Raw genomic sequence first — 8,818 nt, 5'->3', positions numbered from 1 at the left:
CCCCCCTCCGCACCCCGCCGGCATCAGGGCCCTCCAGGCGCAGCCGCCCCAGCAGTATCCTTTGGCCGCCCGAGCCGGCGCCGGGTGCCGCACATGTGGCAGCGGGCGCGGGAACCGGAGGGCGAGCGGGGCGCCGGCCCTCCGGGGCGCGGGGCGAGCGTGCCCGGCGCGGGCTGCGCCCCTCGCCGCAGGAATGAATGGGCAGCTTCGCAGGCAGGGGCCTGGCCGGGCCGGGCGAGCCGAGCCGCGCGTCTTGCTCCCGGGTGCGGGGCCGGTTGCTCTCTGGCCTCGGGGTGGGGACGCGTCTTTGGGGAGGGGGACGACCGCGGGGGGGACACTGCCGGGAACCTCTCCCCGAAGAAGGCGAGCCGGTCACTGCGGCCGGGCCCTGGGCGGCGTGGGGAGGGCAGAGTGCTGCGCGCAGCCCCCCCCCCCGTGTCTTCGTCGGAGGGGGGCTCCTTCCCGCACATTCGTGCCTGGCTGGCCCCGGGCCTCCCCCGGCGCGGCCCTCATTTTGTGTGGGTGCGGTGTGCCCCCTCCCAAGCCGCAGGAGGGGGAGGCTGTGCCACAGCTCCACTCGGGCTCGGTGCCCGCGGTGTGTGTGGAGGGAGGCCAGCTGGGCAGGGCTGCACCTCTGGAAGGGGATCCCAGGCGGTCAGGCTCGGAGCGGGGAGTGCTCCCCGGCGTTGTGCCCCCTCGCCCCTGCCTGCTTGTTCTCGGGGAGGGCAGAGGGGCTGCAGGGGGGTGTCTGTCGCTACAGGAAGTGGGGAAGGACTGATGGAAAGGGAGCTGCACCTGTCAGGGGTGAGGGCTTGTGTATCTGCGGAGGGATGTGCCCTTTCCCAGTTGTGAAGAAAGCAGGTGTATTTTGATGGGTGTTTTCTTAGGGAGCTGCCTCTTCTTTGCAGAGGATAGGTGTTTCTTGGCCCAAACCCCCCTGCTTCATGGTGTAATTGTTTGCTTGTGTCATCAGTTTATCTGCTCTGTTTGCTTGTGCTCTGATTGAAGCCACAGCCCTACAGCTTGCAGTAGGGCTTGCTTCTGAGTAGACTGGGGTCCACCTCCGTTTTAAAAAATCCTGTGCTGAGAAGAGTGTAGCATTTCTTGGGCAGAATCTGCTGGCTCTAAGTAGTTAACTTAGTTAGGGCTTTGAAACTGATAGTGACACTCAGATTGGAATGCTTTTAAAGGCACGTTTCCGTAGAAAAACTTTTTTCCTGTTGAAGGGCGTATAAAATATATGCACTAAAGTGGCCATCCTAAGGAAAAGAGTACATTTTTGCATGCGATATGCTGTAAGACCAGGAGTCTAGTGGATACACATTGCAGTGCTCAGTTTTAAAAATGGGGCACGTAGGAGAAGGAGAGAGAGACGGGGCAAGGAAGATGAGCGGGCAGGCAAACATGTAAGCCTCTGCCGCCTGAGAGAGCTCGGGTGTGCACAGGTGAGCAGTGGGGGCATAAGATGACGAGGTTCCCATAGAAAACCAGGGGACAGCGAATTGCTGCCCCTGGGAATATTGGAGTAGTCTGTGAACTGCAGAAAACTTCATCCTCTGGATGGTGACCAGAAGAGCTGCTTTTGCTTAGTCAGCTGTACTTGTTCAAGACAGCAGAATCTCTCTTTACTGTAGGGACATAGTGTAACAGCTGTGAGAGGTTTACATATTTTCCTTACTGCTCTGTGTGGCTTATCAGCTGGTGACTGAGGTTGCACCTGAAACTCGGCTCTTTTGCTCGAATGAACTTCAGCTGAGGACAATGGGCTATCCTTGCTTGTCTGATCGAACACCCCAGATTCTTGTGTGGTACAGATTTGAATCTCAAGTATTTCTGGGGAAAGTGTTATCTAAGTAGACTTTCTTTAGAAGAACCATGTAGAATTGTGCTTCCTTTCATGAGTAAAATTAGAACAAGTTTCCTAGTTTTGAATGGCTTGCCAACGATGACAGTGAGGAGGCCGGCTCACTTGACTATTTGGAGTCTGTGTTGGGTTGTTTCCGTCAAACTCTTGCTGGATTTTCTGAACGTGCCTCTGTGTTTGTAGCTGGATTGAAAAACTTTTATACCCTAGTAGTTAATTGGCTTCTACTTTCCTGGCTGCTGGAGCTGAGTGCAAAGATGCTGGACTTCCTGAAGTATACTGCATTCTTGTAGCAAGTATTCCAAGCGTATTTTAACATTCCAGCATCCGTGAATGCTGGTGTGGCTTGGAAAGCTGGGATATATTGCGTTGGAAAACGCTTCACATACGTTGACATTTATTCTACCTGAATTGTGCCCTGCTTGCGCATGTCATTAGAAGGAAAGACGACTGGGTCCCTTTGCAATGGCTAACACTTATAAGACACCTCTGGATGTTCATGATGTCACGCATGACAAAGCATCCTTGGATCTTTCAGAACAAGAGACCTTCAGAAAGAGAGAGTGCTGCTAAAGTAATGGAACAATGTGATACAGTGGAGTTCACTGTGCTGGTTCTACACCTTTCCATTTTAATGAACGATGCTCCATAACGTTGCGGCGCATTACAACCTGAGCTGTGTCACGCATAGTGCTAACCTTGGATATAGGCTGTATAGTTCTGGTCCGTTGCGATGTGTGAACCCATCTATGCTAAAAAGCTGTGGCTGTTGGCTTGTGAACTGTGGGTTGGATTGCTGTTAAGTATGAGCCCAGAATTGTGAATTGCTAATGATCTGTTCGGCTGGGCTGTGCTGGTGGCAGGTGATGTGATCCCTCTGTCCCGAGTAGGTACCTGACATGCAGATGCTACAGCACCATAAAGGCTTTTGAGAAACAGGGAGGGGGTAGGCTAAGATGGAAGGAGACAACCCAGGTATCGAGAAAATAAACTGTGATTTGTTCAGGAAGCTGCCAGGCAACCTTTGGGTAGGGCAAGAAACTGGCTTAAATAAATCCTGAATTGGCATAATGTGCAACCCGAGCTCTGCTGTCCACTTCTGTGTGCTTTAACCTGCTGTCCTGAATTTTGCTCATTCAAGATCCAGCTCTGTTTCTTTAGAAGAGGAAAACCCTGTGCAGTCATCAGCATTCAGCTGTCGGATGTTGTTTGTGCTGCTGGGAGTGCCCTTCCTTTCAGGAGACAGTGATCCCTCTCTCTTGCTAGGATAAGCAGCATACTTATCCATGTGTTTCCATCCCAGAACTTGGAGGATTCTAGGGCTTAAGTGTCTTCGTCCTCCTGCTTAATGTCGATTCAACTTCTGAATGAAAATGCAAGCCGCAGAGCCTTCAGACAGAAGGAGCAGAAGGAACGGAGAGTCTGTGTAGGGAAATGAGGAAAGTGGAGGATACGAAAAACTTGAAAGGAACTGCCATGGCACCACTGGAATGTTTTGTGCAAAGGTGTTATAAGAGTGACTGTGCTCCAGGTTACGCAGAATTGAACAGCTTGTTTGAATCGAGTCCTCTGAGGTAGGAAGAAGTCCTTCTGTTTCTAATGATGGTGGCTGTCTTTGTTGGAACGGAGCAAAGTCGCCGGGTTGCAAATACCTTTTGGAAGAGTGATTGAGGTGGTGCCTCAGTGTGAGTTCTGGGAAATGTTGCATATAATCATTCTCTCGTTTAATTGTTAACCTTCCATTCCACCTTCCAGTGAGGAAGTACCACCTGAGACAGAAGGGCGATGGCACCCCCGACATGCCTTTAGTTGTGCCTAAACATGCAGCGCATCTTTGGGATTGGACAGACAAACAGTGGGAGTGATACTTCACAGTCTTGTGTGTGTTATAAAGTGCTGATAATGGCTGTATTTGCATGTCACCTTAATCCAGGAATCCTGGCTTATTAAACCACAGCAGGGCTGTTAGCATGTTGTGGGGACAAATGGTAGGTTAATTAACCCACAGTTTGCCCCTGCGGTGTGCCAGGTCCATTCTGTAGCTGCCTTTGAATAGTCAAAGAGTTAATAAGCTGTGATTCCTGGTTTAAAGCGATGTGCCATGGTGTAATCCGTGTTTCCTTCACCTGTGTAACACATAAATATGGGTAAGAATAAGTAAAACTACAAGGGCCTAATTAATTAATGAGATGAGGCGTTATATTTCTATAGCAACTGGGAGTACGATACTATATTCCAAACCATAATTTTTAAAGTGAAAGCACAAGGACAGGCAACATTCAAGAAGGGATTTGGCTGTGCAGCTATGTTTCAGTACAACTTTGAATGGATTCTCATCCACACATTCGCTATTTACCTTTTGGGTTTTATCCCGCCGTATCAAATTTCAACGTGGATATTAATAAGATATGACGATAAAACATCGGATTAAAACAGAACAGTCCAAACTGCAAAGGACAGAGGATATCTGGCAATATCAACCAGCCAGCTAGCCTGTACAAGAACGTGGTGAACCAATTGCATGAGAGGGCCAGGCCGGTTGCTGGGCTGCCTGTGCCTGGGGCCCAAAAGCTGCAACCAAGTACCATGTACACATGCGTAGGGAAGGAAGCCAAACCTGCGGGCGCAGCCCTTGAGAAGGTGCAGCCCCTCTGCCCATCTGATGTGAGGAGGGCGCCTGGAGAAGGTCCTCTGGGAAAGAGCATATTTGCTCAGCTGGTTCACATGGAAGAACGAGGTTATGGGTTTCATGCCCACAGAGAAGATCGAGGGGAGATATGGGAGCACTTTGCAAATACTTCAAAGGCTGCCAGGCAGAGGAGGGCCGGGATCTCCTCTCAGTCATCCCAGAGTGCAGAATGATGGGGTTAAGTCACAGGAAGCCACATTCCGGCTTGACCTCAGGGAAAAAATCCTGACCAGCAGAGCAATACTGCAATGGACCCATTTTCCGAGGGAGACTGTGGGCTCTCCCACTCTAGAGGCATTCAAGAAACACTTGGCCATCCACCTGCCAGGGATGCTTTAACTCGGAGTCCTGTTTTGAGCAGGGAGTTGGACTTGGTGGACCTTCGGGCCCTTCCAGTTCTACTGTTCTCTGATTCTGTAACCCACATGCTGAAAGCGTGCTCACAGCTGTGTAGCTTGCTTATTTCTAATGAGGGTGGCTGTTGCCCTTGGATTTTTTCTGACTGAGCCGTGTGGCTGCTTGCATCTTTGCTTTTTCCTCTGTCTCAGTACCACTCAGCTACACGTCACATAGCAGAAAGGGTAAAGGAAGTGATTTGTGTCGAACTTCTGCAACTGCTCGAATCTCTGCTTGTAATGTTGCTTCCTTGTTTTCCGTGCGAGCACTTGGGGGCTTGGATTCTTTCTGTGGCCTTCCAGGTTCTGTGCCTCGAGCCTGCACCCTCTCTGCATAATAATTGCTTATGGGTTAAGAAGAGAAACCCACACAAAATCATGGTTTGTGATAATCAAGAATTAGTACCTAAATACTGGGTTTCGATCCAAGCCTGTAACCGGTAGACCATAGTTTAGCGCCTTGTGACTGGTTTTGGTTTCCATTCTTGCAGTTCCTAAGTTTGTGCATGTCTCAGTAGTGCCATGGCTTCTGGAAGCTGGATGGTGGCTGTGACTGTGGTCGCTCCATTGCAGCTTCACACGAAACCTTAGTTAAGCGTCCTTAACTGTGGCTTGGCCTGGTATCTGAATGGAGAGTTAGTCTGTCTTGGTTGATGCTCTCACTGCCTGATCTCTCCTCCACACACTTGAGCTTTCAGTTGTAGGTGTTCAGTCTTGTAAGCACAAGCACTCTGTCCTGGTTTGTGGGTGCGCATGATTTTGTCTCATGGCAGCAGCGTTTCTGCCTTAGATAGTCCTGTGTAGCGCCTGTAAAGGGTCTATTTTTTCTCTGGCCCCATGTTTATCTAGTAAGCACCTGGAGAAATATGCGCCATAGCCACTGGAAGAAGTGGCAGAAGGTTGAAGCTCCAGCCTGCCCCGAGTCTTTCTGGACCACGAGGTTGCGACCTTGAGGGTTCACTGGGGTTCATATGTGGAAAGTACCAAGAGTTCTCACTGTCCGCTGCTTAGCACTTCCAAGTGTTCTTTGAAGGCACAATTTATGTTAAAACTGGCTTAACCATTAAAAGAATCCATCAGTGGCTACAGGCACAGTCCTATGCAAGTTTGGACAGAAAAGGCCTCAGCTTCCTTGGGGCATGCTGGGAGTTGTAGGCTTTTTTGTTTGAACTTGCATGGGGTCATGCCCTAAGTCAGATGATCCGATGGAGACGGTTTGGCATCTCATGAGTACCAGTCGGGTTTTTCCTTGCGATGGGTGGCCTTTGCAGTTACTTGCTGCTTGGGTAGCTTCGTGGGGTAGCAGAGAGATCTTGCTAAAATGGCTTTGGCAGCCTTATGGAAGGAACTAATTTCAGTCTTGCAAGATGGATAGAGTAAAACTTCAGTGTTTTCTTGTTACGACTGCATTTCTCTTGGCCTTGGCCTTAAAAGATATATTGGTTGTCTGCAGGCTTCTAAGGGTTCTTAGATGTCTATAGCCGGAGCAATGAAAACACCCGGGGATTTTTGTCCTGCTGTAGTGCCTTCTGGCCTCATAAGGAAGCCTTGAGTTCTTGCTCTTTTTCTACACACACAGTTACATCTGAAGTAAATATCTTCCTCTAAAAGCAAAAACATCGTTGCTTTTTCAGACTCTTAAAATGAGGTTGGTTAAGTCAAGCAGTTCACTTGAATAGGAATCAGTAATGTCATCAACAATGAGTCCATGTTTTGTTTCGCCCATCCATTGAGTCAGTCAGAACGGGATGACAGCTGTAGCAACAGGCAGTTGATTTCTCGGCTGTGCCCATGAGTGACAGCAGGGCGGGGAGCACCCCACCTTTTGGTTCTTCCCCTCGAAGCCCCCTCCTGCTTACCCACCGCTCATCATTGTCCTGGGATCTTTGGCTGGGAGCTTGGCAGTCCACCCACATTCTCCCAGAACCTGTTTAGGACCCCTTGAGCGGGCACATGAGTACTCGTGTTTGCTTTTCTTAGCCAGTGATTTTGACAAAATGTCCTAAGGTCTGCTGGACCGTAAAACTGAGCAGTAGAGCAAACATGTGAAAGTACCTGAAGAAAACTGGCAAGGATCCTGCAAGAAGAACTTCAGGATCCTGCTGAATCAGAGCAAGGGCCATCGCATCCAGCCTTCTGCTCTCACAGCGGCCAGCCAGCTGACCGTGGGAAGCTCACGAGCAGGGCAGGAGTACAACAGTGCCTTCACATGCCTGCTCTTGGCTCCCCTGCTGCCTCAGGCACCGGGATATCTTTGCTGGGCTGCCTCTGGCACGTGACGGGTCCTGGAGTGCCGGGCACTCGCTCGCAGCCACCTCTCTGTTGGCTCTTTTGGTGTAAAATACGACCATTCAGTGAAGCCGCCTTCTGTACAGTCCCAGGTATCCTAGTTGCCCTTGTCCTTTTTGATGGAAACCTGCTCATGCATGCTTTTACTGGTTTTGAAATGAGAAGTAATACTTCCTGGCTCACAATAATTTGTGTTCTTCCCTGGCCTTGTGACCTTTGGTGCTTTAGATGCAAAAGCTCTTGCTTGACTCTTACTGTTTGTGGGTTTGATCCCTGAAACATTTCCCCTGGTTGGAGGCACCTGCATTTGCTCACGATGGAATGACTAGGCCAGAACAACAGCTGGAGTTTGAATCATTTTCCAAATCTATTCCTTTGAGAAGAGGAATTACATTTCCCTCTCTGTGCTCTACTTTGGCTAACCTCCTGGGCATTTCAAGCACCAGCAGACTTTCTTTTACAGTTGCTCCCTTTTTAAAAGGAGTTAATTGCTTCTATTGAGCTGGCTTTTATGTTTTTGGAAGCACCCAGGTTTTACATTTAACATGGGAAACTGAAACTTAGCCTCAGGGTGCAGCTTTGATAGCCATCCTGTAATCAGTGGCTACATTGTGAAATCATTTCCGTATGGAATTTGCACATTCTTCCCAAGATTTATATAAGTGACTTATTCAGAAGGGAAGGCAGCTCGTTTGGGAAGAGCTGGAGAACTCTTGTTCCTGAATACTTTCTAGATCACATTTAGACATTTTGTGGAGGGCATGCTGACTCTGGACTCAGTTTTCTTTGAAGTCTGACAGGATGAAGAGGCATCCTTGTTGGAGACTGGTCCCATCACTGGGGTGTTCTCTCAGCTCTAACTGTGCAGTTGTGATTTGTGCAGAATTACAGAGTCATAGTCAGTGTTTATATGGAAACTAGATGAGGCCAGGAACCACAGTGAAGTCTGATTTCTGATGAGGGGTTTGGTATGTCCATTGTCTTTATTTTAAGGTGAATTTTCTCTGTCTCCTTCAAAAATGGAGGCTGTACGTTCTTGAATGACCCCCATGTCTGCACCTGCTTTTTACTATTTAATTTTTTGAACTAACTGCTAGCATGCTTTACCTGTTGCAGTGCTTTAGCTCTCCTCTTTTCATCCAGCTACTTTTAAACACAAGCTTGCTGTTTTCTTGCATTTGTGCTCTTTGGAACACAGTCTGCATTGGTTTCCTAAAAAGCTGTTTATTCATTTAATTGCTTCCCTGCTTTTCTTCCAAGAAAATGGTAGTCGAGAAAGCGTAACATTTTTTAGGAACTGTTCATCTTTCTCTTTTTACCAAGTTTCTACTTGCTTTTTTAGCTTGTCTCTACTTCTGTTGCAGAAAATTATTACTGCTGTCACAGTTTACTTACTGTTTTTCCTTTCTTTCAGTAGTTTCTTTGGCTATTTCACCCTTTTGAAAGTTCTCTATCAATAATTTCCTTGATGCGCATCAAATTCAAAATCCAGCCTATTTTTGTATTATGAGTGGCTTAATGAATCTAGCATGGACTGCCATTATTCTAGTTTGGATAGCAAGACCAATAGATGAAAACGTT

At 48.5% G+C, this 8,818-nt stretch overlaps 1 protein-coding gene across 3 annotated transcripts in view; it reads left to right on the top strand.

Moving 5' to 3' along the window:
- Window positions 1–6: 6 nt before the first annotated feature.
- The window catches only part of EIF4G3 (eukaryotic translation initiation factor 4 gamma 3), a 73,005-nt gene continuing 64,193 nt past the window's right edge, over window positions 7–8,818 (top strand). For 2 of the 3 annotated variants that reach the window (XM_044421242.1, XM_044421241.1), the window contains exon 1: window positions 8–54. The gene's annotated coding sequence lies outside the window, so the exon portion shown is untranslated. Of the gene's footprint in view, window positions 55–8,818 lie in introns of all 3 variants that reach the window. The other variant, XM_044421240.1, reaches the window with a different exon arrangement.

Source organism: Varanus komodoensis, unplaced genomic scaffold (genome assembly GCF_004798865.1).
Source record: "Varanus komodoensis strain SLA01 unplaced genomic scaffold, ASM479886v1 scaffold116, whole genome shotgun sequence".
Taxonomy (NCBI): Eukaryota; Metazoa; Chordata; class Lepidosauria; order Squamata; family Varanidae; genus Varanus; species Varanus komodoensis.
This window is presented reverse-complemented; position numbering and strand designations above follow the sequence as displayed.